Source organism: Oryctolagus cuniculus, chromosome 3 (genome assembly GCF_964237555.1).
Source record: "Oryctolagus cuniculus chromosome 3, mOryCun1.1, whole genome shotgun sequence".
Lineage (NCBI taxonomy): Eukaryota > Metazoa > Chordata > Mammalia > Lagomorpha > Leporidae > Oryctolagus > Oryctolagus cuniculus.
In genome coordinates this window covers 128897964-128924788 of record NC_091434.1, presented here as the reverse complement: position 1 = coordinate 128924788, position 26825 = coordinate 128897964, and the positions used below count along the sequence as shown (strand labels likewise).

The window sequence follows — 26825 nt, the reverse complement described above, 5'->3', positions numbered from 1 at the left end:
ATTTCAATCAGGGGCTGCGGACTATGTGCTGGAGCACCTAGATCCTCCCGTGACTGAGAAGTTTTAGAATCTCACGTCTGGAGAGAAGAACGAAATTCAGCGGAGAGGGGCTGAATTCCCAAATACCCCTCTTTTGAGGAGGATGTGTCCTGGCCCTCCCTTAGGTGCTGGAGATTGCCAGACCCCTCTGACGGCCCCAGGAACCCTGGGAACTGTCCAGCGGGCAGTCTGCTGAACCACAGGGGCAGCTGTCCCTCCATCGTTGGTCTGCTGGAGATTTGTGCTGGAGGAGGTGGAACCAGGAGAGGAGCTGCCATGTGTGACCTGAAAGCATTCGCGTTCTTGATGCTCATAGTTGGCTCATTTCAAGTAATCCCAAGGGCCTAAAGAGGCCTGCTGCGGGGCAGGGAATGTCTCCTTGATGCAAGTTTCAGACCAAAGGGGACTGTGCCTGTCAAAAAAAAAAAAAAAAAAAGTGTTACTGAGGGGCCAGCGCTGTGGCGCAGAGGATTAACACCCTAGCCTGAGGCACTGGCAACCCGTATGGGCACCAGTTCTAGTCCCAGCTGCTCCTCTTTTGATCCAGCTCTCTGCTGTGGCCTGGGAAAGCAGTAAAAGATGGCCCAAGTCCTTGGGCCCCTGCACCTGTGTGGGAGACCCAGAGGAAGCTCCTGGCTCCTGGCTTCGGATCAGTGCAGCTCTGGCAGTTAGTTGTGGTCATCTGGGGAGTGAACGAGCAGATGAAGGACCTCTCTCTCTGTCTCTACCTCTCTTTGTAACTCTGTCTTTCAAATAAATAAAATAAATCTTTTAAAAAATTGTCCCTGAGTCTTGGACAGATGCCAGGGCCTATTCTAAGCGGTTCATATATATTACTTTTTTGGTCCTCTCAAGAATCATGTGATGCAGGAATTTCCATCATCCCCACCTCCCTGATGAGGACATGGAGGCCCAGAGAGGTTAAGTGGTCTCCCCAGTGTTGATCAGTGGAAGAGCCAGGACACAGACACAGGTGGGCTGACTCTGGAGGCCCCTCTCTTGCCCTCTGCACACTTGAGCCTCCATATTTGCAGAGAGCCGAAAGAACTCAAACAAGGACAAATTTTGTGAAGGTAAAGATGGTTTAAGGTGTCAAGCGTCTTGTGTCCTTGACAATAACCCATCAGGAGAACACAACAGCTAACTAGGCCTTGAGATCTTTGGGGTCAGTGTCATTCAACTTCCAGGCTCTTATGCTCCTCAGCCCAGTAATGCAGGATTCTCAAGTGTGCTCGTCCTGGCTGCACCCCCAGGACAATGCTTCCATAGCAGGAGACTTCCAGGAGAGCAAAAGAAACTTCTTGCTGCCCATAGATGAAAATCTCATTCATTGGCAATTGTTTCACCTGAGTGAAGACTACATTGGCTTAATTGGCTTAACTCAATATTTCCTATACAACCAAAATTTTCCATAAGAAACTTTCTAAAATAAAAGATGAGGGGAGGCAGAACAACATGCCAGCTAAGCTAGGTGCTCCAGCAGGTACCTCCCCACAGAGACACGTATTTGAGCAGCCATTCATGCACCAATCAAACTTTACAATCACTAGAGAAGCCAGGTAAGAGACCACGGTGCCTTATTTTAGCACAGTAACCTTATTTTTTAATTTGCTAAGAAAAAATAACAGATTACATGCATTTCATAGGTGAAATTCTATGAATATAATCATACTTCACTCACTCCTTCAATCCCCTTCCTTTCTTCCTTTTTTTAAATTTAATTTTTGCAAATACATAATTTCAGTCCCCTCTACTATCACAAGCTTAATTCACCAGTAACCATAATATAAAACAAATAAAAAGTAGGAAGACCACAGTTCCACAGGAATATAAACAACGACTAAAAATAAAAATCAACTCACAAGATGTCCATTTTCTTCCTATACTTCTTTGTATCCTGTATTAACTACTATATATAAGAGAAAGCACAGATATTTGTCTTTTGGGGGCTGGCTTATTTCACCAAGCATAATGGTTTCCAGTTGCATCTGGTTCCAGATCTTAGTGGAAATGCTTCCACATTTTCCCTACTCAGTATGATGCTCCCTGTGGGTTTGTCATACATTGCCTTGTGTTGAGGAACGTTCCTTCTATGCCCAATTTGGTTACTTTTTTTTTTTTTTTTTTTTTGCTTAATCATGAAAGGGTATTGTATTTTATTATGCTCTCTCTGCATCTATTGAGATAGTCATATGGCTTTCACTCTTCAATTTGTTAATGTGATTTACAATATTTATTGATTTACACATGTTGAACCACCCCCCTACATACCAGGGATAAATTCCACATGGTCTGGGTGAGTGGTCTTTCTGTGTTGTTGGATTGGATTTGATTAGCTAGTATTTCATTGAGGATTTTTGTGTCTCTGTTCATCATAGGTATTGGCCCATAGTTCTTTCTTTGTTGTATATTTTTCTGGTTTTGGAATTAAGGTAATGCTGTCATCATACAAGGAGTTTGGAAGGATTCTTTCCCATTTTATTCTTTTGAATAATTTGAGATAAACTGAAATTGCTTCTTCTTTAAAGGTTTGGTAGAATTCAAAAATGAAAGCTATCTGGCCCTGGATTTTTCTTGGTTGAGAGGGTCATTATTACTGATTCAATTTTGGCCCTGGTTATTGATTTATTTAGGGGTTCTATATGTTCATGACTCAATTTTGACAGATTGTATATGTCCAGGAATCTATTTCTTCTAGGTTTTCCAGGTTGCTGGCATATTGCTCTTTGTAATAATTCCTGATGATTGTTTTTGTTTCTATGGTATCCATTGTAACATCTTTTTATCTCTGATTTTATTAATTTGGATATTCTCCCTATTTTTGGTTAGTTGGACCAATGGTGTACCAATTTTTTTTTTTTCAAAAAGTAGCTCATCATTTCACTGATCTTGTATCCATTTTTGTTTCAATTTTGTTTATTTCTTCTCCAATTTTAATTCTTTGTTTCTTGTTACTAATTTTGGGTTTGGTTTGTTTTTGTTTTTCTAGGTATTTAACATGCATTGTTAGATCATTTATTTGATGCCTTTCCAACTTTTAAATTTCCTTTTTGATTTTTTTCTATGAGCTACTGTTCATTCAGGAGCATGTTGTTCAGTTTACATGTGTTTGCACAGTCTATAGTTTCTTAATTTAATTTGTTAATTAAGTTGTTAATTTCCATCCCATTGTGTTTCATTCCGTTGTATTCAGAAAAGATGCATGGTATGATCTCAATTTTTTTTATATTTGTTGAGACTTGCTTTATAGCCCAGCATATGGTGTATCCTAGAGAAAATTTCATGCACTCATGAAAAGAATGTGAATTCTGTAGCTGTTGGATGAAATGTTTTGTAGATATCAATTAGGTTCATTTAGTCCACAGTGTAGATTGGCTCTGTTGGTTTTTTTGTTAATTTTCTTGTCTAGTTGATCTGTCCATTGATGAAAGTGGGGTGCTGAAATCCCCCATTATTGTTGTATTAGAGTCTATATCTCTCTTTAGATCTATTAACATTTGTTTTAAACAGTCATGCACCATGGCATTGGGTACATATATACTTACTGGAGTCACATCCTCCTGTTGAATTGAGCCTTTAATCATTACATAATGCCCTTTGTCTGTTTTAATAGTTTTGATGTTAAAGTCTATTTTTTGGTTAAAGTTGTTTACTATAGAGCCCAAGATGGCTGAATAGGGAAAAGATGTGCTGATTTTGATCATGGGAAGATAATAGAAGAAAAGCAAAGTAACCATGGTCCCAGAAGAGAGTTGGAGAGAAGTTTGCAGTGGAAATAATTCAGCAAGAAGAGAAACACTGTGGCACAGCGTGGACAGTGCAAACACTCAGCAGCAAGTGGGAATACCACCAGTGACTCCTACAGCCAGAGGCTAGGGGAGACGCCGACTTCTTGGAGTGGGTGAGAGGATTAGGAATCTGTGGCAACCTGTGTGTCTCTGGTGATATTTCCTGAAGGAGATCTTTGTGGACTACATTGACTTTGAATCTGGCCTGGAGCGCTAGCTGGGGGCAGGGTGCCCACCTAACCCTGTGAAGGGAGAGCACACTATTTTCTTTTTTTAAATTTTTATTTAATGAATAAATTTTTTCATAAATACAACTTTAGGAATACAGTGGTTCTTTCCCCCATACCCACCCTCCCTACAACCCCCATCCCACCTCCCTCTCCCTCTTCCATCTCCTCCTTCATTATGGTTCATTTTTAGTTTGCTTTTATATATAGAGGGCCAATTCCATGCTAAGCATAGACTTCACCAGTTTACACCCATGCACATACACAACATGTAGAGTATGGTTTGGGAACAAAATTTGCAGTTGATTCTCATAGTACAACTCATTAGGGACGGAGGTCCTATATGGGGAGTAAGTGTACAGTGACTTCTGTTGTTCCTTTAATAATTAACACTCTTATTTATGACATCAGTGATCACCCAAGGCTCTTGCCATGGGCTGCCAAGGCTATGGAAGCCTTCTGTGACCATAGACTCAGTTGGTATTTGGACACGGCCATAAGCAATGTGGATGCTCTCTCCTCCCTTCAGAGAAGAGTAAATCCTTCTTTGATGGCCCTTTCTTTCCACTCAGGTCCATAGAGATCCTCCGGAGCACACTGTTTTCTCCCCATCAGCCCACAGGGCACCACAGGGCACCCAGGGGCCAGCAGGAAGGAAACACATTCTTAATAAGGTGTGTAGAGGCTGCTGTAGCTCAAGTATGCACACAACTTGGGGATTTTTTTAGAGGGATAAATCTATAGCCCCCACTGACTTTGAGTCTGGCCTGAAGAGTTGGCAGGGGGCGGGGCACCCACTATGGCCTGTGAGGTGCTCCCCTCCACCACCATCAAACTGCCAAGGGGCAGCAGTGACAGGCAGCTGGCTCTGGGACTGTCTCAGCTCTCTCCATGAACAGAGCAGACTCATGAGGCTGAGTGAGAGTGGATCCCCTGGGGAAAGAGCCCAGGGCGACACCCAAATTTGGCATGGTAAATCACCTCTATCTTTAGCACGGGCAGGGTATGAATTCAACAGCTGGTGTGATGATAGAGTTAGCCCCTCCCTGCCAAGGTGAAAAAACGACCCAGGGTGAGCCCACAGTTCCTTACCCATGCATGAACCACACAAAGGATCTGTGTGCTTCTCAATGTGAGCGTGGAACTCTGAGCCTCTGAAGCCAGACACAGTGATTGCCCAAAAGCCCAGCTACACCCTATCACTTCCTGATCGCACAGTCACAAATTCCCAGAGTCACGGGGCACAAGGAATCTACTCTCAGGCCCACAGTCCTCTCCCCACCCACCCTAAGTGCTGTGGCATTCCCAGAGCCACCTGCGTAACTGACAGAGGTCAGTGCTCTACCTCGGTAAGTTGAGTCCAAGCATTTTAATAAAGTGAGGGGAGGGGAGTGCTTCACAGGCTTAAGTGGGTACCCTGCCCCCATCAACCCTCCAGGACAGACTCAAATTTAGTGGGGACAATGGATTTACCCCTCCAATAAAATCCCCCATTCACAGGCAGGCCACAGTAGCCTCTACTCACCTTATCAAGATGGTGCTTCCTCCCTGCTGGTTGTCAGGTGCCTTGCTCTAAAAAGATGGTGTCCCCTCCCAGCCACTGGCTGCAGGAGTCATTGGCAGTGTACTGCATGCCTCTGCATGATTGAACTGTCCCCACTGCTCCACGGTGTCTCTCTTCTTTTTGTAGAATTTCTACTGCAAACTACTCTCCATCTGTCCCCTGGGAATGTGGTTCCTCATCTTCTGTTGTCTTCTTGTGGTCAGAATCAACATGTCTTTTCCCCATTGGTACAATAATTCTCCCTTAGTACAATGACTTTAAAAAGGTATATCAAAAAAGGCATGAAGGAAAGAGTTGCCATGTCACCCCTCCCCCAGATCCAGGTAGCATAGCATAGACAGTCCTTACCTACAGCTTGGAAGAGGGAAAGAGAATTAAATCCGGATCTCAGACTTGAAGCCTAATACCAAGCCTGCGATGGTGAAACTCAGTGCTAGACAGGGCTCCAGGGACACCTAAACCCAAGACAGTAGCTATAGATTGAGGTTTTGGACCCTCCTTTGCTGAGTAGCCAACAGACCACCACCACCACGCCTTTCCAAACCTCCAGTAGAGGGGGGCAAGACTCCAGCCACTGAGGAGTAGAGCAGGAAAGTGAGATTAGGACTTCACCTTGTCATAGTGATATCCAGACAAAACCCAAAGGCCTGTCTCCACAGGCCAGGGCTCACAGAAAGAGCCTCTAGACCTCTCCAGAGGTCTAGAAACATGCCTTGGTGAGGTGGACTCATTTCAGCCTATCTCACTACCAACCTCCCGCAAGTATGGTGTGCATCTGCAAGACAATGCAGCTCTGCTGACTGTGAGACTCAGGTGCAACCACACTTAGAGTTAGCCCAGGAAACCAAGTGACTATCTCTGTTTCCCCTCCCCTGACCTTGGACAGACAATAGAAGAAAGACTCTAGCCATCAGGTAGTAAGCAATAAGAATGAGCACGGGACTGCATCTCAGAACTCAGTGCTGGACTGATAAAATTTATCACTGAGAAGATCTCAACAGTCCCTGTTCCTAGCTAATGCCAATGGATGGAGTCTCTGGACCTGCCCCAGTACCATATGGAGACCCATGACCCTACTCAATTAATTTATAACCCAGTCAGTATCACCTGTGGTTGCCACAGCACCCTCAAACCACAGGTCCACCTCAGTAGCAGGCAGCCCTTAAGCAGTGCTATGTTGGTCGTGGCAAGTGGTGGGTGCTGAGTGAGATCAAGCATTATGACATTGATGGCCCCAGGACTACCCATTCCATTCTTCCCCTAAATCCTAGGCAGAACAACAGAGAGAGTAATTGTTTGCCTGGGGGAAATAAAGGTAGATGGAAGCTAATACATTGCTTAAAAACCTAGGGCTGGCACCATGGGAACCTACATGCTTCCGTGGGACTTTGGACCACCAGTGAAATAGCAACAGCTACAATGGAGACCTGTGTGACTCCCTCCAGCACTACAAGACAGCCTTCTCATGACTGTAGTCACTGAAGACTGAGGGCCAGTGCCCCCACAAACGTGACTCCACCCCCATGGACTACCCACAGGAGCCACAATACCTGCTAGGACTGAAGGAGAAGTTCCCCATGATACCAATGCCTTTTCCATCTGTTACAGTAGCAAAAGATATAGGGAGACTACACTACAGCATCCAGCCGGAACTCAAGCCAAAACAGTATATGAAGCCTGGACACATCTTCTGGAAACAACTTTTACCATGAAAACCACTTGGTAATAGTGGTAGATCCATCCAATATGAAAAACAAGGCAATACAACATCCACAAAGAGCATGATAAAACTTTAGTAACAGACTCCAAAGGAGAGTGACAAAATACCTGATAAAGAATTCAGAAACTGCTTTCAGTGCCCATGCTTTGGGGATTTTAACCAATAAGTTATGGTGATGACCTACACCAACATTTTAAAGTGTTTCCTCCTACATTTTCTTCCAGCAATTTCATTTTTCTTAAGTATTAAATTTAGGTCTTTGATCCATCTTGAATTATTATAGATAGTGAAAGATAAGGATCTAATTTCACTCTATATCAGCACCATTTATTGAAGATTACCCTTTCCCTAATGTATGGTCTGGGCATTTTTGTCAAAAATCAGTTGGCTGTATGTGTTTGGATTAATTTGTGAATTGTCTATTTTGTTCCATTGATCTATATGTTGATTTTTATGTTAGTACCATTCTCTCTATTTTTTAAAGATTTATTTATTTATTTGAAATGCAGAGTTACAGAGAGTCAGAGGCAGAGAGCGCAAGAGAAGTCTTCCATCTACTGGTTCACTCCCCAAAAGGCGCAATGGCTGAAGCTGCACCAATCCGAAGTCAAGAGCCAGGAGGTTCTTCTGGGTCTCCCACGTGGGTGCAGGGGCCCAAGGACTTGGGCCATCTTCTACTACTTTCTCAGGTCATAGCAGAGAGCTGGATCGAAAGTGGAGCAGCTGGAACTTGAACCAGCACCGATATAGGATGTGGTGGCAGCTTACCTGCTACGCCACAGCACTGGCCCCTATCTTTTAATTACTATAGCTTTGTAGTCTGCTTTGAAGTCAAGTATTGTGATGTCTCCAGCTTGATTACTGCCCCCACCATGATCACTTTGGCTGCTCTGGGTCTTTTGTGATTCTATATGAATTTTTGGATTGTTTTTTCTAATCATGTAAAGAATGCCATTGGTATTTTGATAAGCATTTCATTTAATCTGTAGTTTGCTTTAGGTAACACAGACATTTTAATTATATTAATTCTTCCAATTCATGAGCAAGGGATATCTTTCTGATTTTTTTGTTTGCCTGTTCATATATTTCTGTGTGTGGTTGTGCCCTTTATGATTAAACTAGACAAATGGGACTATATCTAACACAGAGCTTCTGCACAGGAAAGGAAACAACCAATAGAGTGAAGAGACATTTGGCAGAATGAGAAAAATATTTTCAAGCTATTTATATGACAAAGAATTATTCTATTTTTTTCTATTGCTTTTATTTGAGAGTCAGGGTTATAGAGATGGTTGCAACTGAAGGATGTCATGTCAAGTGGAATACACTGGACACAGAAAGAAATATTGCATGTTCTCCCTTATATATGGAAGCTAAAATTCAAAAAATCACTCATCCAACAAGTATTTATGGGGTACTAATTATGCATCAGTCCTGTTCTAGGCATGGGTGACATCAGTGTTATATATTAATGTTAGCCATTGCAAAACACACCAGACACCGGAGTAAGGGAAAGGGTTTATTGGGGAACACCCTACAGACTGGAGTGAAGGGGCGGCGAAGGAAAAAGAGAGAAAGAGAATATAAGAGAGAAACAGAGAGGAGAGGAGCTAGCAAAGAGAGAAGATAGAGCAGAGAAGAGGAGAGAGGAGAGCAGAGCCAAGAGAGAAGAACCAAGAGCCAAGAGAGAGGAGAGAGCCCAGGAGAGAAGGGCCAAGAGAGCACGTGTGCAGGAACAGGCCCTTTTAAAACTTCACCTGAGGGCAGGCAGGGAAGCAGGAGCAGCGAATCCCATTAGGATGGGGGTGGAGCCTGGCTCAGGTAGCTGGGCAATGCAGCCACCTGGCTAAAACTGCCCCAGTTTCCTAATAATCAGTATAAACAATATGGAGGTGGGAGGAAGCTCATGAGTCTGATCATGGTCGTCTGATCAGCAATGGCCTAGGGGTACAGCCAACAGTCACGTGTATGAGTCTGGATTAGGTGCAAATTTGACATAGAGGTATTAACATGGGTGTCAGTCAACCAAGAAGTAGTAAGTAAGCCCAGAGACAAGGTGAGATTGCCAGAGTTTAGGTGGAAATGAGATGAAAGACTGAGCCTGGAGTCCTCCAGGAGTAAGCAGTCAGGAACATGAGGGGCAGCAAGCAAAGGAGATCGGGCAGTAGCAAGCAGAGAAGCAGGAGGAGAGTCCAGAAGGTGCATAGTCCTGCGAGCAAGGTAAGGACGATCTCAAACCCCAGTAACTTCAATCCTGCAGAAAGCCGGTCACCATCGCATTTAGCATGGTGTTTATGTCTACATATGAACATGCTCAGGAGCAATGCACGGCAACATCAGGGCAACACGAGAAAGAGAGGGAGAAACAACGCAGCAGGGTTAGATTAATACATCACATTCTATTTTGATGTTGTTAGGCAAAAATGATTTCTGAAGTTCATAAATGTACCACAAACAATTAAAATGTTCTACATGTTTAAAATATTGCATAGGGGCTGGCATTGTGGTGCAGTGGGTTATGCAGCCACTTGCAATACCATCCCATATCTGAGCATCAGTTTAAGTACCAGCTGCTCCAGTTCCAATCCAGCTTCCTATTAATATGCCTGGGAAGGCAGAGGAAGATGGCCCAAACACTTGGGTCCCTGTCACTCAAGTAGAAGACCAGTATAGAGTCCCTAGCTCCTGCCTTTGGCTTGTTTCAGACTTGGCTACTGCAGATATTTGGGGAATCAATCAGCAAATGGAAGATCTTTCTTTCTTTCTCTCTCTCTGTCTCTGTCACTCTGTCTTTCAAATAAATAAGTAAATAATATTAAAAAGAAACTAGGTTATAAATAAATTCATAAAAATGTTGCAATAAAAAATAAGAGAGGCAGGCATTTGGCCTAGCAGTTATGATGCCCAAGTCTCCATCAGAGTACCTGGATTCATTTCCCAACTCTGGCTACTTATTTTAGCTTCCTGCTGAGGCAGACCCTGGGCGGCAGTGGTGAGGGCTCAAGTATTTGCTACTCATGTAAGAGAACTGGATTGAGTTCCACTGTCTCCTGGCTCCCACCCCAGGCCCAGGCCCTGCCCTTGTGAGTATTTGGGAAGAGAACCAGTGAATGAGAGCTCTCTGTCTTTGTGTCTGACTCTCTCTTTCTCTATGTCTCCCTCTTTTTCTCTATGTCTCTCCGCCTCTTGAATACATTTTATAAAAAGAAGAAAAATCACTTGTAAGTAAATAGTCAAAACATGCATTTGTCAAACATTCTTCAAATCATTTTAGAATGATGCCCAAGAAACTCGTGAATGGTTCTTACAGGCAGGTCCAAATGGATTTCCCAAGGCCATGTGCACTTTCTCCTCTATTGAAAAATACTAAAAATTATGATTTATGATCAAAGTTGCATTTATTAGTATATGTTCATTGTGGTGATATTCATGTTTGCTTCTGATTTTGAAGGAAATTGAAATGAAAATATTTGTGAGTAGCCCCAGGATGTGGTACCTGCTGTGCTCTGTGACCACTGGGGGTGGAGTTGAAGGACACTTCCTTTTAATTCCATTCCTCCTGTATTACATGAATATCTGAAATCACGTACACCAATACCGTTTCTTTTTTTTTTTTTTTTTTTTTTTTTTTTTTTTTTTTTTTTACCAATACCATTTCTAAAAGGAGGCAGAGCCTATGAGTGAATGAATACAAGATAATCTACCCAGATGGGGCAAGTATAGAAAGAGACTATTCACAGCTGAGTAAATACAAATGGCCAGAAGCCAGGAGAAAGGGCTCAACTGCAGGTGAGTCCGGGAAACGCAAATCATGCAGCAGAAATTCTAGCTGGCAAAGATGAAAGCTGCTGCTGCCAGGAGTGCCGACCTGAGTGTGGGGACATGGAGCGCTCCCAGCAGGGGCTGTGGTAACCGGGTTAGTCCTTCAGAAGAGCAGTCTGTTGTGTTTATCCACATGGCTGCTGCAAATATCCTGTAACTGTGCCCTTTGTCTAGAGATAGCTAACAGAAATAAGTTCACATACCCAAAAGGACACATACACAGGCCTTCTAACACCTTTAAAGTGAAAAATGAGAAATAACTTAAATGTGCATTCGTAGGTACATTGATACATTACAATGTATCCACCCTGAAAAACAAAAGTTAGTCAAGTTTAGCAATGAGATTGATTGACATGCAGCACCCAGGGCATCCAACGCATCATTACGTAAAAGAAGCCATTACAGAGCAATGGAGCAAGCCTGACCTTGTCTTTCTACACTACAGATAAGAGTGTGTACATAGGACCCATCCAGAAGAGTCCACACTCAAATTTGGACAATCTCTGCAGGGGAGGATTGGCTGATGTAAAGACATTGGAGGTAGGGAAGGGGGGGGGGATTCACTCCCTATTTTACATACTCTCACAGTGCTTAATTTTCTTACAAATAGAGTGTCAACACTTCCATAATTTCTTAAACAATTAAAGCATTTGAACAGCAGCTGCCACACAAAGCCGGAGAGTGTCCCTGCTGAGGAGGCCAGGGCGTGAGCAGTGAGAGATGCCTCAGGGTTTCTGAATGGGAAACCCTAGAGTGCTCTGCCTGTGCCTACTCAAGGGGCCAGCACTGTGGTTCAAGACCTGGCTGCTCCACTTCTGATCCAGCTCGCTGCTAATGAGCCTGGGAAAACAGCAAAAATGGCTCAAGTGCTTCTGCCCCTGCACTCATGTGGGTGACCCTGATGGCATTCCTGGCTCCTGGCTTCAGCCTGACCCAGCGCTGGCTGTTGTCACCATTTGGGAAGTGAACTGGCAGATAAAAGACCTCTCTTGCACACTTTCTCTCCCTCTTTCTTTCTGTTTCTTCATTTTTATCTGTAACTTTGCCTTTCAAATAAATGAATCTTCTTTTATTGTGTCCAAATTTCCTAATCAATGCACAAGGCACAGTTGCAGATGCAAAAGCAGAGGTTTATTTGTTACCAGCCGGCAGGCAGGGACTCCCTACCCGCCGCACACAGCCATTTAACCACACGCAGGCAAAAGGCTCCTTCATTTTCATAAGAGAGGTTTTTATAACCTCACACTTGCAAGGGTGTAGGTCATCTCCCACGTAGGTTACCTTCTTACTCTCTATATGGCAAGGTATTGGGACCTAACATGTTCATTGGTTCATTTAGACGTGTAGGCTATATACGTCATGTGGCGGGAAGGCCACACAAAGGGGATGGCACGGGGAGGCACTGGCGGGAAGCATTGGGCCATAAATTGCAGGGGAGCTGGTGGGGAGCAGAAGGTCATAAATTCCAGGAGAGCTGACTTTCTTTGTTCTCAAGGACCCTGCCTGCCCCCTTCTTGGCCCAAAATGAGGCCTATACTGCAGGCAGGGACTCCAATCCCTACACTTTAAGAAAGAAGAGGAGAGGAGAGGAGAGGAGAGGAGAGGAGAGGAGAGGAGAGGAGAGGAGAGGGGAGGGGAGGGGAGGGGAGGGGAGGGGAGGGGAGGGGAGGGGAGGCGAGGCGAGGCGAGGCGAGGCGAGGCGAGGCGAAGCCGGTGCCGCGGCTCACTAGGCTAATCCTCCGCCTTGCGGCACCAGCACACCAGGTTCTAGTCCCAGTCGGGGCACCGGATTCTGTCCCGGTTGCCCCTCTTCCAGGCCAGCTCTCTGTTGTGGCCAGGGAGTGCAATGGAGGATGGCCCAAGTCCTTGGGCCCTGCACCCCATGGGAGACCAGGAGAAGCACCTGGCTCCTGCTATCGGATCAGTGCTGTGCGCCGGCCGAGGCGGCCATTGGAGGGTGAACCAACAGCAAAAGGAAGACCTTTCTCTCTGTCTCTCTCTCTCTCTCACTGTCCACTCTGCCTGTCAAAAAAAAAGAAAAGGAAGGGGCAAGGGAAGAAGGGAAGGGGGAAGGGAAGGGAGAAGGGAAGGGAAGGGGGAAGGGAAGGGAAAAGAAAAGATTCTGCTCAAATACATAGTTTCCACCTATGGTGGCCAGGTCTGAGCCACGTCTCAGGAATGGGCTGGGGTCGACCTCAACCCTTACACTCATTCCCACATTCCAGGCTAAGGCCCTGAGGCTCAAGGGGCTCAGACACAGGAAGAGACAGTGTGAGCTTGCAGTCAAGGCTGAGGTAGGTAGGACAGAAAGACTGTCACCACCAGACACTCCTTGAAGGGGCTCTCAGTGATGCAGGCAGGCAGATAGGATTTGTGAGCTGGAAGACCACGCCTTCACCACACCCCTATATGATCTCATGCTCCTCCCCGACCCCAGCTGTATGCCCACCTGCCAATCAGGCTACGTAACCACTCCCCTTTGGGAGTGGATAAAAGGTCTGGAATACAGTGGCCCCACCCCTTGTTGCCCCACACCTTCAGGGCTTCTTGTCCTTCAAGGCTGCCCACTCTCTGAATTCCTGCCTGCGTGCTTGCTCCCCGTGGCACCCAGCCTGCTCTCTGCTTGGTATGGACCCATCTGAGCCTCTAGACTTCTCTTTCTCCTCTAAATAAAGCCTTCAACTTCCTGCACATTTCGTTCGCTGAATAAAATCCTCAAAAACTTACCATGTTGTCTGGTCTATTTGAGCCGGTATTCAGAATTCTTTGAATACGTGGCAAGAGCCTACAGGCTTATTAATATTGAGAATTATCAATAAGCACTCCGATATCATCAGGAGAGGCATGGCCAACTCCAAAGAGAGCAACTGGAGCCTGACAGTTCCAAGATGCCCTGATGTGGTGATGACAACAAGGAGGTTGGGGTTATTTGAGGTATTTGTGTCTACCTTGGAGGAATGGTCTGGATTTCTTGGGGTCACATTTGTCCTTAAGGTCTGGAGATGGTTTGGGCAGTGTCAGTGGCAAGGAGTGTGGCTTCTGAGGGAGGGGTGAGTAGGTAAGAAAACTGGAATGGACCAAAGGACAGAAGGGAAGAGTCAAGGAAAGCCACTGGCCACACTTGACCCAGGATCCTAGGAAGGTAGCCAAAATCCTTCCCAGATGCCCCAAGGGGATAGCCTATGCCTGGGGTCCCTCTAACCCCAGATTTCTGATCTATGGTGGCAGCTGAAATATCCCCTGACCATCACCAAACATTGATGGTTGGGGGGATGCCCTTATCCCAGCTGATACCTAAACCCGGGGCTCCCCTTCCATTGCTGCCCTCCCTCCACCAGTCAGTCTCAGCGGTCCCACATGAGCCAGGGCCCACAGGCAGGAGCAGAGGCTTTGGAAGCCCAGGTCTTATCCTCTCTGCCTCATCTCTGAGACTGAGTGCGTAGCGGCTGCCTACAAGGCTGGAGGGGGGTTAAGCAGCTTTGTGTTTGCAGAGAGAGTTTAGACTGGGGCCCGCACTGCATGGTGCTGCCATGCCTGGGGCTGGACAGCTGCCCATGCTCTGATCAGGGTCGTCCCACCTGAACAAGAGGCTTCGCTCTGAGATGAGTGTTCAGGTGCTTGAGGATGAGCAACCAGGATATGACCCTCAGACAACCTAAAGGTCACCAAGAACGCCCTGTTTCTCCTGTTCCAACTCTAATAAAAGTTGTAAAATTCCCCAAACAGGGCCTATTCTGGGTAAAAGAAAAGCATGCCTTGGGATGATTTCTTCGCCTTCATTGTTAAATATGCTATTCCAATGACCTCTGCACAGCTCATACTCATACTGAGAAACTGCAGTCCCCTGCCCAACACTCTCCCAGGCCTCCCTGGAGGCGGCCAGTTTCTGGCTTTATTTCCTCCTGCGGTTCCTTCCTGGGCTGGGTCTTCTCCTCTTGCCTCCAAGCCCTGTGCCTTCATTCCCTCTTCTCTGATTCTGCAGACCAAGCATGCTGACACTGCTCTAGCATCTGGGTGGGCGTGGCCAAAGAAGAGCCCCTTAGGACCAAGGCAGGTGAGGGTCCAGGTGCAGGAGGTTCTTCTCCCAGCGCCTCCCCTCCAGGCCTGGATCTAGATAAGGCTGGTGGCCATGACTCCTGTTGGGACTCTCTCAATACCCGCAGCTACTCCCAAGCATCTGCTGAGGCAGGTCCTCAAGGCCCCCTTCCCATTGCTGACCCTGTAGCCCTGCCTATTTCCTGATGGCAGCCCCTCTACAGTAGCATCTGTAGTAGCTCCTGTGAGGTCCCCCCTGTTTCGGGCAGGCCCTAGTGGGTAGGTCTCACACCTTTGCTTCTAGACCTTGTGTGAGTCAAGGCTTCTCATGCCATCCCTGCTACAACTCCATGGTCCCAGGCAGTATTGCCATCAAACAGTAGCTATTTAAGAGACCAATGCACGTATGAACCAGACACATGGCCAATTGTTGCAATGGGAAAAAACAGATCTGATTTCGAATCTCATGCAACCTTGAGCAAGTCACTTAACCAGAGTCTTGGTTTCCTCTTTTGTGAAATAGGGACACTAACAGCAACCTCTTGGAGTGTTACCATGGTGGAACAGATTAGCACCGTGCCCAGTACATGGTCAATGCCAGGAGCAGAACTTTTCAAAGACTTCTCGCTGAACCCTCCCAGCCCCACATGAGGGAGGACAGACCCTGTTGTCCCCATTTTCAAGAGAAAACTAGTCCAAGTTCACAGCATTGAAGGACTTGAGCAGACCTAGCATTCCAGTCTCTGACACCTTGGCCTGCATCTGTTGGATGCGCAAGGCGTCTTCTAATGTTGATGATCTTTATGGGTGAAGCAACATAAACCAACTCGAAAATACTCAAACAAGAGCCACTGACATTCAACAGTGGTGGATTTGGCATGGAGTTGGTATCCCCTGTAAGTGGTACCACAACTGCTGGGCATCACGAGAGGGCAAGAGAACAGGGGTCCCAGGAGTCCTGGTGCCCTGTCCTCTTCCATTGCCCTCCCCATGACGTGTGCAGGTCAGAGGTGGACATGGAACCCCAGAGGTTCCCCCCCACCCCATCAGAACTGAAGGAAAACCTAGAGCTGAAGACACTGTCGAGAGCTCTTCCTGACTTGCTCTCCGAGAAAGCAGGCTCAGGAGGGGGCCTGATCCAATGGATGCTGAAGAGAAACAGACACAAGGCCTGGGTGCATCGACCAAAACTGACAGATCCCCCCGCAGAGCACCACCACTCACCACGGAGTCACAGACCAAGGCCACCAGAACGCAGAAAGTTCCCAAGAAGGTAGGAGCCTGGCATTCCACAAGCATCACTACAGTGTTGGAGAACCAGAAGGCAGGCCCTGCTGGTCCTTTCCAGAGGCCTGGCACATCAGCTGCTCCTCCCACAGTGCAAGGGAAGAAACCCAGCAAGCATCCTGCCTGGAACTTAGCGAGTCAAAGATATGAACCTAAAGGCAGCAAGTGAGGGGACTCAGCATGGAGCCAGGAGAACTGACAACTGCAGGGTCAGCTAAGGCAGGCCCAGCCACAGGCCAAGGCTCGAGGGTCAGAGCACAGGACACTGGAAGAGGAGTTGGCCAGGGTTCAGGCCAAGACCAAGCAAGGCCAACAGGAGCTGGGGAGCCTTAGTACCCTTGTCCCAGAGCTGGAAGAATGACTGAGCACACGGGAAGGTTTGATGCAAGAACTTCAGAAAAAACAGCTGGAGCTGCAGGGGGAGTGGAGGGGACTGGCCACACCCTTGGAGGAGCAGGAGGGGAGGTGAGAGGCATCCGAGGCCACTCTGCCAAGCAGTCAACGAGAGGTGGCATCTCGGTGGCAGGGGCCTGCAGCCCAGGTGGCTTTATTAGCTAAGCCAGGAGATGGTCTTCATGGGCTACAAATTGAGCACCAGCAGCTGCACAGGTACTCTGCTAGGTCTGCCCTGTCCTTCCACCAGAACTCATCCCACTCCCTGGCTTCCACTTGTTTCCCTCTGGCCCTGGTGGGTCCTCTGATCCTCCTGAGCCTCTCCCACTCTGATGATTGATTGGGTAAGCCCCTAAGTGGGGCACCAGCTCCTACCACCTGCTATGGCTTCTCCTTTGACTGGGTATTCCTACCAGCAAGAGGGCAGGTTGAAGCCCTGGATGGCTACCCAGGATGCATCTTTGCTTGTGGCCAGACAGGCAGCATCAAGATCTTCACAATGGAAGGTAGGCTTGGTAGAGCCCCAGTTGGAGAGGCCAATTCCTCAGCCCCTGGGGAACTACTTCTCTGTGGCCCAGGAGCTCAGTGGCCAGGGCTGGACCTCTAGCCTTGGAGGCAAGCTATGTAGAGATCAACAATGAGACAGTCTGAGGCTCGCTGGCCACTGGGACCCAGAAGGGCCAAGCAGGAAAGTGTGAGATTAGCCGGGCAGGACTGGGGAGTGAGGAGTTTACTGTCACTGGTGCTTGGTATGTCTCTGTAAACCCATTAGACTAAGGTGGAGGTCCTGCTCCCCATTGTCCACCAGAACTGGGGCTGTGCCCCACACATTACAGAATGAGCAGTCATCATGCAGCCACAGTGAGTTCCAGCTGCAGATCTCCGGGGAGGAGCACACTGGCTGAGGCCTGCAGCATGGGCCCCCCTCAGCCTTGTGGGTCTGGCTGGGAAGTGAACAACTAAATCCCAGTTGAGCCTTTGGCCCTGAGGAGCAAGCCATTAACAGCAGCTTGTCCACACAGAGGCCGTCCATCATGGCCCTAAGTGACAAGGAGTCACCTGTGCATTATCAGAGCAGCATGCTTCTGTGGCTATTGCAGAACGCTCTGGGTGGCAGCACTACGAAGCTCATATTTGCAAGCATTTCCCCTCTAGAAGAAAACTCTCTGCCTTTTGCTTCCAAAGTGAGCCAGTGTGTTATTGGTACCGCCCAGGCCATAAGCAATAAAGAGGGATCCAGTTCCTTTGCATCACAGCGTGTGTGGGTGCCTGTGGGAGCATGTTAAGGAGATGAGGCTCTAAGAGAGGCTTTACTGGGTGGAGGGAGCCATTTCTAAGCTTATCATATAAAGAATAGCTGGAGTTTTTTCTTTAAAAAATAAAATATAGGAGCCGGCACTGTGGCATAGTGGGTAAAGTTGCTTCCTAAGATGCTGGCATCCCATACGGGTGTTGTTTCTTGCCCCAGTTTTGCTCCACTTCTGATGCAGCTCCCTACTAATGCACCTCAGAAAGCAGTGGAGGATGGCCCAAGTGCTTGGGCCCCTGCACCCACGTGGGAAACCCAAAGGAAGCTCCTGACTTCTGGCTGCAGCCTGGCCCAGCACTGGTTGTTGTGGCCATCTGTGGAGTGAATCAGTGAATGGAAGATATTTCTCTGTGTGTGTGTGTGTGTCCCTCTCTATAACTCTGACTTTCCAAATAAATAAAATATTTTTTAAAAAAATAATAAAAATGTTAAATTAAAATAAAATATTCAAACAAAAAACCAGTGGGAAAAGGAATAGTTTGATAGATGGTTGGTAACTGTTGGTGCTCATGGCAGGTGTATGGGTTCCTTATGTAGCCTGCTCTACCTTTGGGTGCATTTTAAACTTTCCATCAAAAATAATAACATGCCTTTGAATCATGTTTAATGACTGATGAAAATGCTCATGATAAAATAATAAGAAAAGCAAGATTCAGAAATGTGTAACTCCCAATTGTGTGTGTATGTGTGTCTACCCACATGCTTCTGAAAAGATCCAGGATGTATCATGTTATCAATTCAATGATAATTTCTGGAGACAGACTGATTATATTTGTTTACTTCATTTAGTTGTCTGTATTTTCCAAGGTTCCTAAAATGAACATGTATCAATTTTATAGTCAGAACACCAGCCAACATTCAAGTGTTTAAAGCTTAATTTTGCTAAGCTAGCAGTTGGAGCAGGAGAAGTGGGGGGCATGGAGTGGAGAATGGTATGGCTGGAGTCCCTGGCTGAGCCTGATCAGGAAGGCTGGGTAAGGGGAGAAGGTTGGATGTGCCTCTTCCCTCGGACAGGAGGCGGCAGCAGGCAGGCAGCTACCCTTGAGCTCTGAGACCTCTCCAGTACATTTCTGGCTGGCAAGTGCCAGTCCCAGGGGGCCCAGCCACCACATGCTGCCCAGCCTGGCCCTGCCTGGCTGCTTTGGCGCTGCCTCAAAGGCTGGGTGCCAGGGGAGGTGAGCCAGGTGTCAGAGCCACAGCCTGTGTCTGGAGAGGGTGGCAGAGAAGCACGTCGCCCCACTTCTCAGGGCTGGGATCTGGTTTCCTCATGTGACCACACAGCAGAGGGTGCCAGGATGGGGGAACGTGCAGGCAGTGCAGACCAAGCCTGGCCAGTGTCTCTCAAGACCTATCATGTGCTAAAGACCTATCATGTGCCTGGCACATCTTACCTCTTGGAGAGGCAGGGATGGCTATGCCTATTTCACAGGCGAGTGAGTGGAGGCAAAGAGTTCCACTCTCCTGATTAAAATCCTCTGCACTTCCTCCCTGCGATCAGGGTGGGTCACCCCCTACAACTTACTTCTGCCTCTCTGTAATATCCCCCTGTACTCACTTTTCTCCCACCCTGTGCTTAGGGTCTCCCCTCATTCTGCCTTCATCATGTCTCAGTGGCAATATCACCTCCTCCAGGAATCTTCCCTTGATAGGCTCAGGTTAATGGGGTCAACTCGCATACAAACACTGCTACAGTCCACACAGCTCTTATTGTGCTGTGTCGGGAGTATACTTTCATGTGCTTTCCCCCTCCTGACCCTGGCAATGAAGTCCCTGAGGACAGAATCACTCCCAGGGTCTTGGTTTAGTGCCCAGGGTACTTGTTCCCTAAACTGGCATCCTGAGCAGGATAGAACTTGCACAACTGTGCTTAGCAACCCTACCCATCTCACTTACCTCTTGGACTGACAGAGTAGTGTGTAGAATGAGTAAACAACCAGTGGGTGAGTGAGTAAGAAGCGGTCTCCCTGGCTTGAGAGACTTCAGATCTCGCACATTTTGTGTCAGCCTCTGAGCTGAGGCTGGCCCAGAGGCTTGAGCTCTGCCCAAGAAGAGCCAACAGTAAGGGCAGGACTCTGGGATCTCCAGGGGATGAGCACCAGGTGGGAGTGATGTGCTGCTGGAAGAAGAGCTGGATGGGCCAGCTAAGGCTGATCCCCACATGGCCGTGAGCCTGGAGTGGATCCTGGAAGCCCAGACCCAGATGCTGAGTAAAGAGCAGGTTGATTACCTGAGACAGTGTCCTGGATGCACCTTGGGAGTCCTTAGTCAGGAGTGGCCTGTGACTGAGAGTGGGCCCACCTCTCTGCAAAAGCTTCCTCCTTGAAAAAGACAAAGTGATGTCAAGATTTCACAAGTCTGCTGATTTCTGGGTGCTGATTCCTGGATGGTGGGCACAGCTCCTACTCATGGCCTACAGTGGGGTATGAGAGGTCACTGTCCCCTCCTTGCATCCAGGGTGGCTCCCAACTTGGGGAGGACGGTGCTAATTATCCCACAGAGGGTGCAGGGATAGAAGGAAACAGAGAAGGAGGCAAGGGTGCTGAGGGTGGTCTCAGAATGGCGCCTAGACATTACCTTTCTTTTTTTTTTTTTTTTTTTTTTTTTTTTTTTTTTAAACTTTTATTTAATGCATATAATTTTCCAAAGTACGACTTACGGATTACAATGGCTTCCCCCCCATACCGTCCCTCCCACCCACAACCCTCCCCTTTCCCACTCCCTCTCCCCTTCCATTCACATCATGATTCATTTTCGATTATCTTAATATACAGAAGATCAGCTTAGTATACATTAAGTATGGATTTCAACAGTTTGCTCCCACACAGAAACATAAAGTGAAAAATAATAGATGATTTTTTTAAATGATTAGACATTACCTTTCACAAGCTGGGTTCACCCTAAGGCTGTTCTAAGAATCAGAGTTGTAATCCAAGAGAGAGATGGGCTCTGTGACCACACAGAACCAGGATAAAATTCCAGCTCTACCACTTCACAGCTGTGTGACACTTGTGAGCTATATAGCTCCCGCTGAGTCCCAGGTTCTGTAAAACAGAAGTGGTGACTAAACCCACTGATGCGTGCCACAGCAGGATGAGCTTCAGAGTGATCAGGTCAAATGAAAAAAGCCAAGCGAAAGGTGCACCTACTGTGTGATTCCATCAGCATGCAGCCCCTGAAAGCGCAGAGCAATCCAGGAGAGGAGAGCAGATTGGTAGTTTCCAGGGAACTGGGTTGGAGGAAGAGGAAGCAGATGGAAGAGAACACAAAGGGCCATGAGGAAGCTTCTGGAAGTGAGGGACATGGTGGTGGTTGCAAGAGAGGACCCGTAGTTAAAAATTTAATCATACACCTTAATTACATGCAGTGTATTGCATGTCAACAATACTCCCAATAAAGTATCTTTTTAAAAAATGGGGCAAGTGTTTGGCCCAGTGGTTAAGATGCTACTTGGGAAACCTGCATCCCATAGCAGAGTGCCTGGTTCAAGTCCCAGCTTCTTTACTTCTGATCTAGCTTGCTGCTAATGCACACCCTTGGAAGGCAGCAGTGATGATTCAAATGCCTGAGTCCCTGCCTCACATGGGAGACCTGAATTGAGTTCCAGGCTCCTGGCTTCAGCCTGGTCCAGCTCTGGTTGTTGTGAGCAACTGCGGAGTCAGTGGATGGATGGGATCTCTCTCTCTCTCTCTCTCTCTCTCCCCCCCACTCCTCTCTCTCTCTCTCCCAGCCCCACACCCACCCATTTGTTGAATCTCACCACCTTCCTCCTGGAGAGCACATGGCAAGCATGAAACACTCACACAGAGTGCCTTTCTGGAGTTAGGATCTTACATGTGCCACGATAGTTGCCTTCTCATCTTCCCATCATCAAACCAGCTATCCCTTGCTCCATATTTCAGAAGCACATCTCCTGAGTTCCAGCAGGATGCCAGACAGGCGCTGGATCCTGAGACCAGCAGAGAGAAGACCTGCTCTCCAGGAGCTGTCAGGTCAACAGACCGGACCTCCAAACCAGGACAGCACAGCAGGGGTCAGCCTGTCTGACGGGGAGCCCAGGACGGCCCCTACCCTGGTCAAGGGGTGCAGACTCCAATGCCTCTGTCGGGATCTGCACCCATCTGGTGAGCCCTGCTGGCTAGCAGGAAGCGAAGCGTGTTTCAGAGCACAGAGCACATGGGCTAAACTCCCTGACTGTGCAGATGCTGAGCCTGGTGCACCTTGAGCTTTCAGCCTTGAATGCATGTGTAAGATAATACCATTGTCAGATTCAGAAATTTTTCTGGGCTTCATTTTAATTGTGATTCATTTTTAGTGGGAAAGTGAAGCTAAAACCTGTCTATTTTTACTTAAAAATTTGTGAAATGCCAACCCAGTTTTTCCATAACACACACTTTCCGTGAACTTATTTAAGGACCCGCTCGTAGCAAAAAGTTCAAAGCAAAAATTTCCAGCAATATATATTTGTTGAAAACACTTAGACTGAGTTTCAAAACCATGCAGGATCTTTTGGAGTGTGTGGAGGGGGTGCACACACAGAAGCTAGAAGGTCTAAATAAATTCTTTCCAGACAGTAGCTATCTTTTATACTTTTCCTTTTTTTTAACTTTTATTTAATGAATATAAATTTCCAAAGTACAGCTTATGGATTACAGTGGCTTTCCCCCCACCCCCAAAACTTCCCTCCCACCCGCAGCCCTCCCCTCTCCTGCTCCCTCTCCCCTTCCATTCACATCAATATTCATTTTCAATTCTCTTTATACACAGAAGATCAGTTTAGTATATATTAAGTAAAGCTTTCAACAGTTTGCACCCACACAAAAACACAAAGTGTAAAATACTGTTTGAGTACTAGTTATAACATTAAATCACAATGTACAGCACATTAAGGACAGAGATCCTACATGAGGAATAAGTGCACAGTGACTCATGTTGTTGACTTAACAATATACTTTTCCTTGCCGGCGCCGCGGCTCACTAGGCTAATCCTCCACCTTGCGGTGCCGGCACACCAGGTTCTAGTCCCGGTCGGGGCGCCGGATTCTGTCCCGGTTGCCCCTCTTCCAGGCCAGCTCTCTGCTGTGGCCAGGGAGTGCAGTGAAGGATGGCCCAAGTCCTTGGGCCCTGCACCTGAATGGGAGACCAGGAGAAGCACCTGGCTCCTGTCATCGGATCAGCGCGGTGCGCCGGTCGTAGCGCGCCGGCCGTGGCAGCCATTGGAGGGTGAATCAACGGCAAAGGAAGACCTTTCTCTCTGTCTCTCTCTCTCACTGTCCACTCTGCCTGTCAAAATATATATATATACTTTTCCTTTTGTTGATATTTTCTGTACTCAGAAGTGATCACGTGCCACTACAGTGTTAAGAAGAAAAAAAAATACACTGAGATAAACCCAGCACCGAAAGAAGTCTAAGGGACTGCATCTGTCCATTTGGCCCCAACACCCACTCAGGTCACCATTATCTCCTCCCTGACCTGCTGCTGCCCCAGCCTCCCACCTGGCCCCTCGTCTCCAGACCACCCCCTGTCCCGCTCTGTTCTGCAAAGCCTGGTCACATCTGTCTTCTGCCTTAATATCTGCTAGTTCCTTCGGCCACGGAACAGCCCAAGCCCTCGTGCAGTAGATAGGTCTCTGTGGACACCCCTTCCCACCTCCAAGCTCCAGATCCCACATCTCACCCCACAGCCCAGACTTTGCCTAGAAAATTCCAGACTCTTCTTGCCTGCCCTCCCTGTGCTTTCAGTAACCAGCCTTGGGTCCTTCAGGTCTCAGCCATCAGCTCTGGCTGCTCCTGTGACAGCGGCAGCCTGGCAATAGCATGGGCAGTGTGAGCTCCCCCCACCCACTGTTGCATCCGGGGGTGGGGCTTGCCCACTGCGATCTCCCCTCACCCAGCACAACCCCTTCACTGGAGAAGGTGCTCAACCAAGTGTTACAGGGGAACTATTAATGAATTTCTAGAATGCACTTGGCTGGATCCGACCCAAATCAAGTCCCTTTACCTCTGCAGATTGCTTTTGTTTTTTAACTCTTCCAGCCCCTGGTGGTCTTGTCCTCCTCTAAATTCTCATGAACCTATTGAAATGCTGCCTACTTGACTCTTTCCCTATACATATTATTTTAAAAAGGTGTGTGAACAAGACAATATAAAGTAAGGGGGCCGGCATAGTGGTGCAGCGCATTAAGCTGCCACCTACGATGCCAGCATCCCATATGGGCACTGGTTAGTATCCTGGCTGCTAATGTTCCTGAGAAAGTAGCAGAAGATGGTGCAGGTGCTTGGGCCCCTTCCACCCTCATTGGGCACCCAGATGGAATCCCAGGCTTCTATCTTCAGCCTGGGCCAGCCTTAGCTGTTGCAGCTGTCTGGAGTTGAACCAGTAAGGTTCTGCTCCTTACCCCGGTTCTCCACTCTCTCTGTATCTCTTCCTTTCAAGTAAATAAATAAATCGTATATATATATATATATATATATATATATGTGTGTGTGTGTGTGTGTGTGTGTGTGTGTGTGTGTGTATAAAATAAGGACGTGGTGAAAGGGGAAAAATCAAAGATTCAGCTGAAAACAGGACAAAGTCAGTACATGAAAACATGCATTATAACATCAGAAGTGGACTATGAGGCCTGTGCTGTGGCACAGTGGGTTAACACCCCAGACTGAAGTGCTGGCATCCCATATGGGCACCAATTCCAGTCCTGGCTGCTCTGCTTCCAATCCAGCTCTCTGCTAATGCACTTGGGAAAGCAGTGGAGGATGACCCAAGTCCTTGTGCCCCTGCACCCACTTGGGAGATCTGGAAGAAGCTCCAGGTTCCTGGCTTCAGATAGTCTCAAATCAAAGTGTGGCCATTTGGGGAGTGAACCAGTGGATGGAAGACCTCTCTCTCTCTTCATCTCTACCTCTCTCTGTAACCCTACCTTTCAAATACATAAAATAAATCTTTAAATTAAAAAAAGCGGGATATATATGAGTATGTGATCCTGTTTCCCAGTGGGAAAATGTTTAGTCTCAAGGTGTTCAGATCCCAGAAGCTATAAACAAGGTTATTGGACTGTTGAGAAACACGAAGTTTCCTGAATTTGAGATCCACAAACAATTTATTTTTGGGTCCCAAATAAAAGCATTTCTATGGGCTGAGGCAACAGTGTCCTGAGAACACCCCTCCCCCAGCTGGAATTCCTGTAGTTCCTCCTTAAATGACATCCTCAGAGCACTTGGCCGGCATCACAGCAAGCCGTAATTCTGTAAACTCACCTTCATCCTGCCCTCCAAGGTCAGCCTGGGCAATACTGACTTGTCATGAGCAAGACATGATAATAACGGGATGAAGTCAAAGACCCAGGCAGCAGCTCCTTCCCAAACGAAATCCTACAAGTTGCTGATGGCAACCAGGGCAAATGCCACTGGAGGCAGCACTGTGCCCTGGCTGGAAGATTCCTGGGAGGTGGGGCAGTGTGCTTTTAGATGAGATGGTTCTATTGTGCTTCTTTTCCCTGAAAAAATAAATAAAAGGAAAGGAAAAGGTCCTACTTCATGATGCTGTGCCTGTGTCTGGGCCCTGCCGGTCCTGGTCACCGCACCTGAAGAGCTTCAGGTCATGGTGGCCAAGCAGCCAGGAGGGCACAAAAGCTCTTCTCCTGGAGCCAAGCAGATCAAAGCATGAACCCCAGCACTGCCACTCTGTGACTGGGGCCAGTTATGTCACCACTATGAACTTCAGTCTTCTCTTCTGTGTGGAGACTGTGGCATAGCAGCTAAAGTGGTCGTCTGTGATGCCAGCATTCTATGTGAGTGCTGGTTCAAGCCCTGGCTGCTTCACCTCAGACCCAGCTCCCTGCTAATGGCCTGGGAAAAGCAGCAGAAGCTGGTCCAAATGATTGGGCCCCTGCAACCCACATGAGAGACCCAGATGAAGCTGGATCCTAGCTCCTGGCTTTGGCCTGGCCCAGCACTGACCATTGTGGCCATCCGGGGAGTGAACCAGCAGATGGAAGATCTCTCTCCATCTCTGTGTAACTCTGCTTTTTAAAATAAAAAATAAATCTTTAAGGAAAAATAATAATGGAGACTGATAAAACATCTGGCTTTGCAGGTTGGCTGGGAGACGCTGGGTCTTTCTTTCATGGAAAAACAGGAGATTGCAGTGTGGATCTGATGGAGGAACCCTGGCTCTACTCCTGGCATGGACCCAGGTTGCGCTCTCTGAACTGGCAACCCCCGAATTCTTCAAGCCCCCTGAGCCCCAAGTAGGAGGCAGATATTTCAGACCTGCAGGCTCTCCTGAGCAGATTAGGGGCCTGCCCCCTGCCTACCCCTATTGACAACCCCAGGAATTTTAACTGAAATTCATTAACATTTTTGTCCTACTTCTTGATGATTTGGAGAGCTGGGTGGAATGACATCTCTGAGAAGATGAAGGTGGGGCATCTGGAGAAAGCAAGCCTTGCTCCAACGGACCTGTGCTAAAGGCTAAGCTTGCTCACACCCCAGAGCAACCTCCTACACCTCGCTTTCTGTCACTATAAAATCAGCATTCTACTTTCCTGGATTTAACAGATGAGGAAACTGAGCATGTCTGCAGGCCGGTCCTCAAGGGTACAGCTGGCTGTAGGCCCTGGACAGCACACATGTGCTCGCTT

At 47.5% G+C, this 26825-nt stretch overlaps 1 long non-coding RNA gene and 1 pseudogene across 1 annotated transcript; one reads left to right on the top strand and one right to left on the bottom strand.

The window, feature by feature from the left end:
* LOC127488609 (uncharacterized) lies at positions 1-21849 on the bottom strand. The gene is made up of 4 exons (XR_011387531.1): positions 21331-21849; positions 21061-21225; positions 20412-20502; positions 1-451 (listed from the first exon to the last, which is right to left on the bottom strand). It is a non-coding gene; the product is annotated as an uncharacterized lncRNA (long non-coding RNA).
* LOC127488608 (kinesin-like protein KIFC1 pseudogene) lies at positions 16212-18167 on the top strand (annotated as a pseudogene).
* Positions 21850-26825: the final 4976 nt, after the last annotated feature.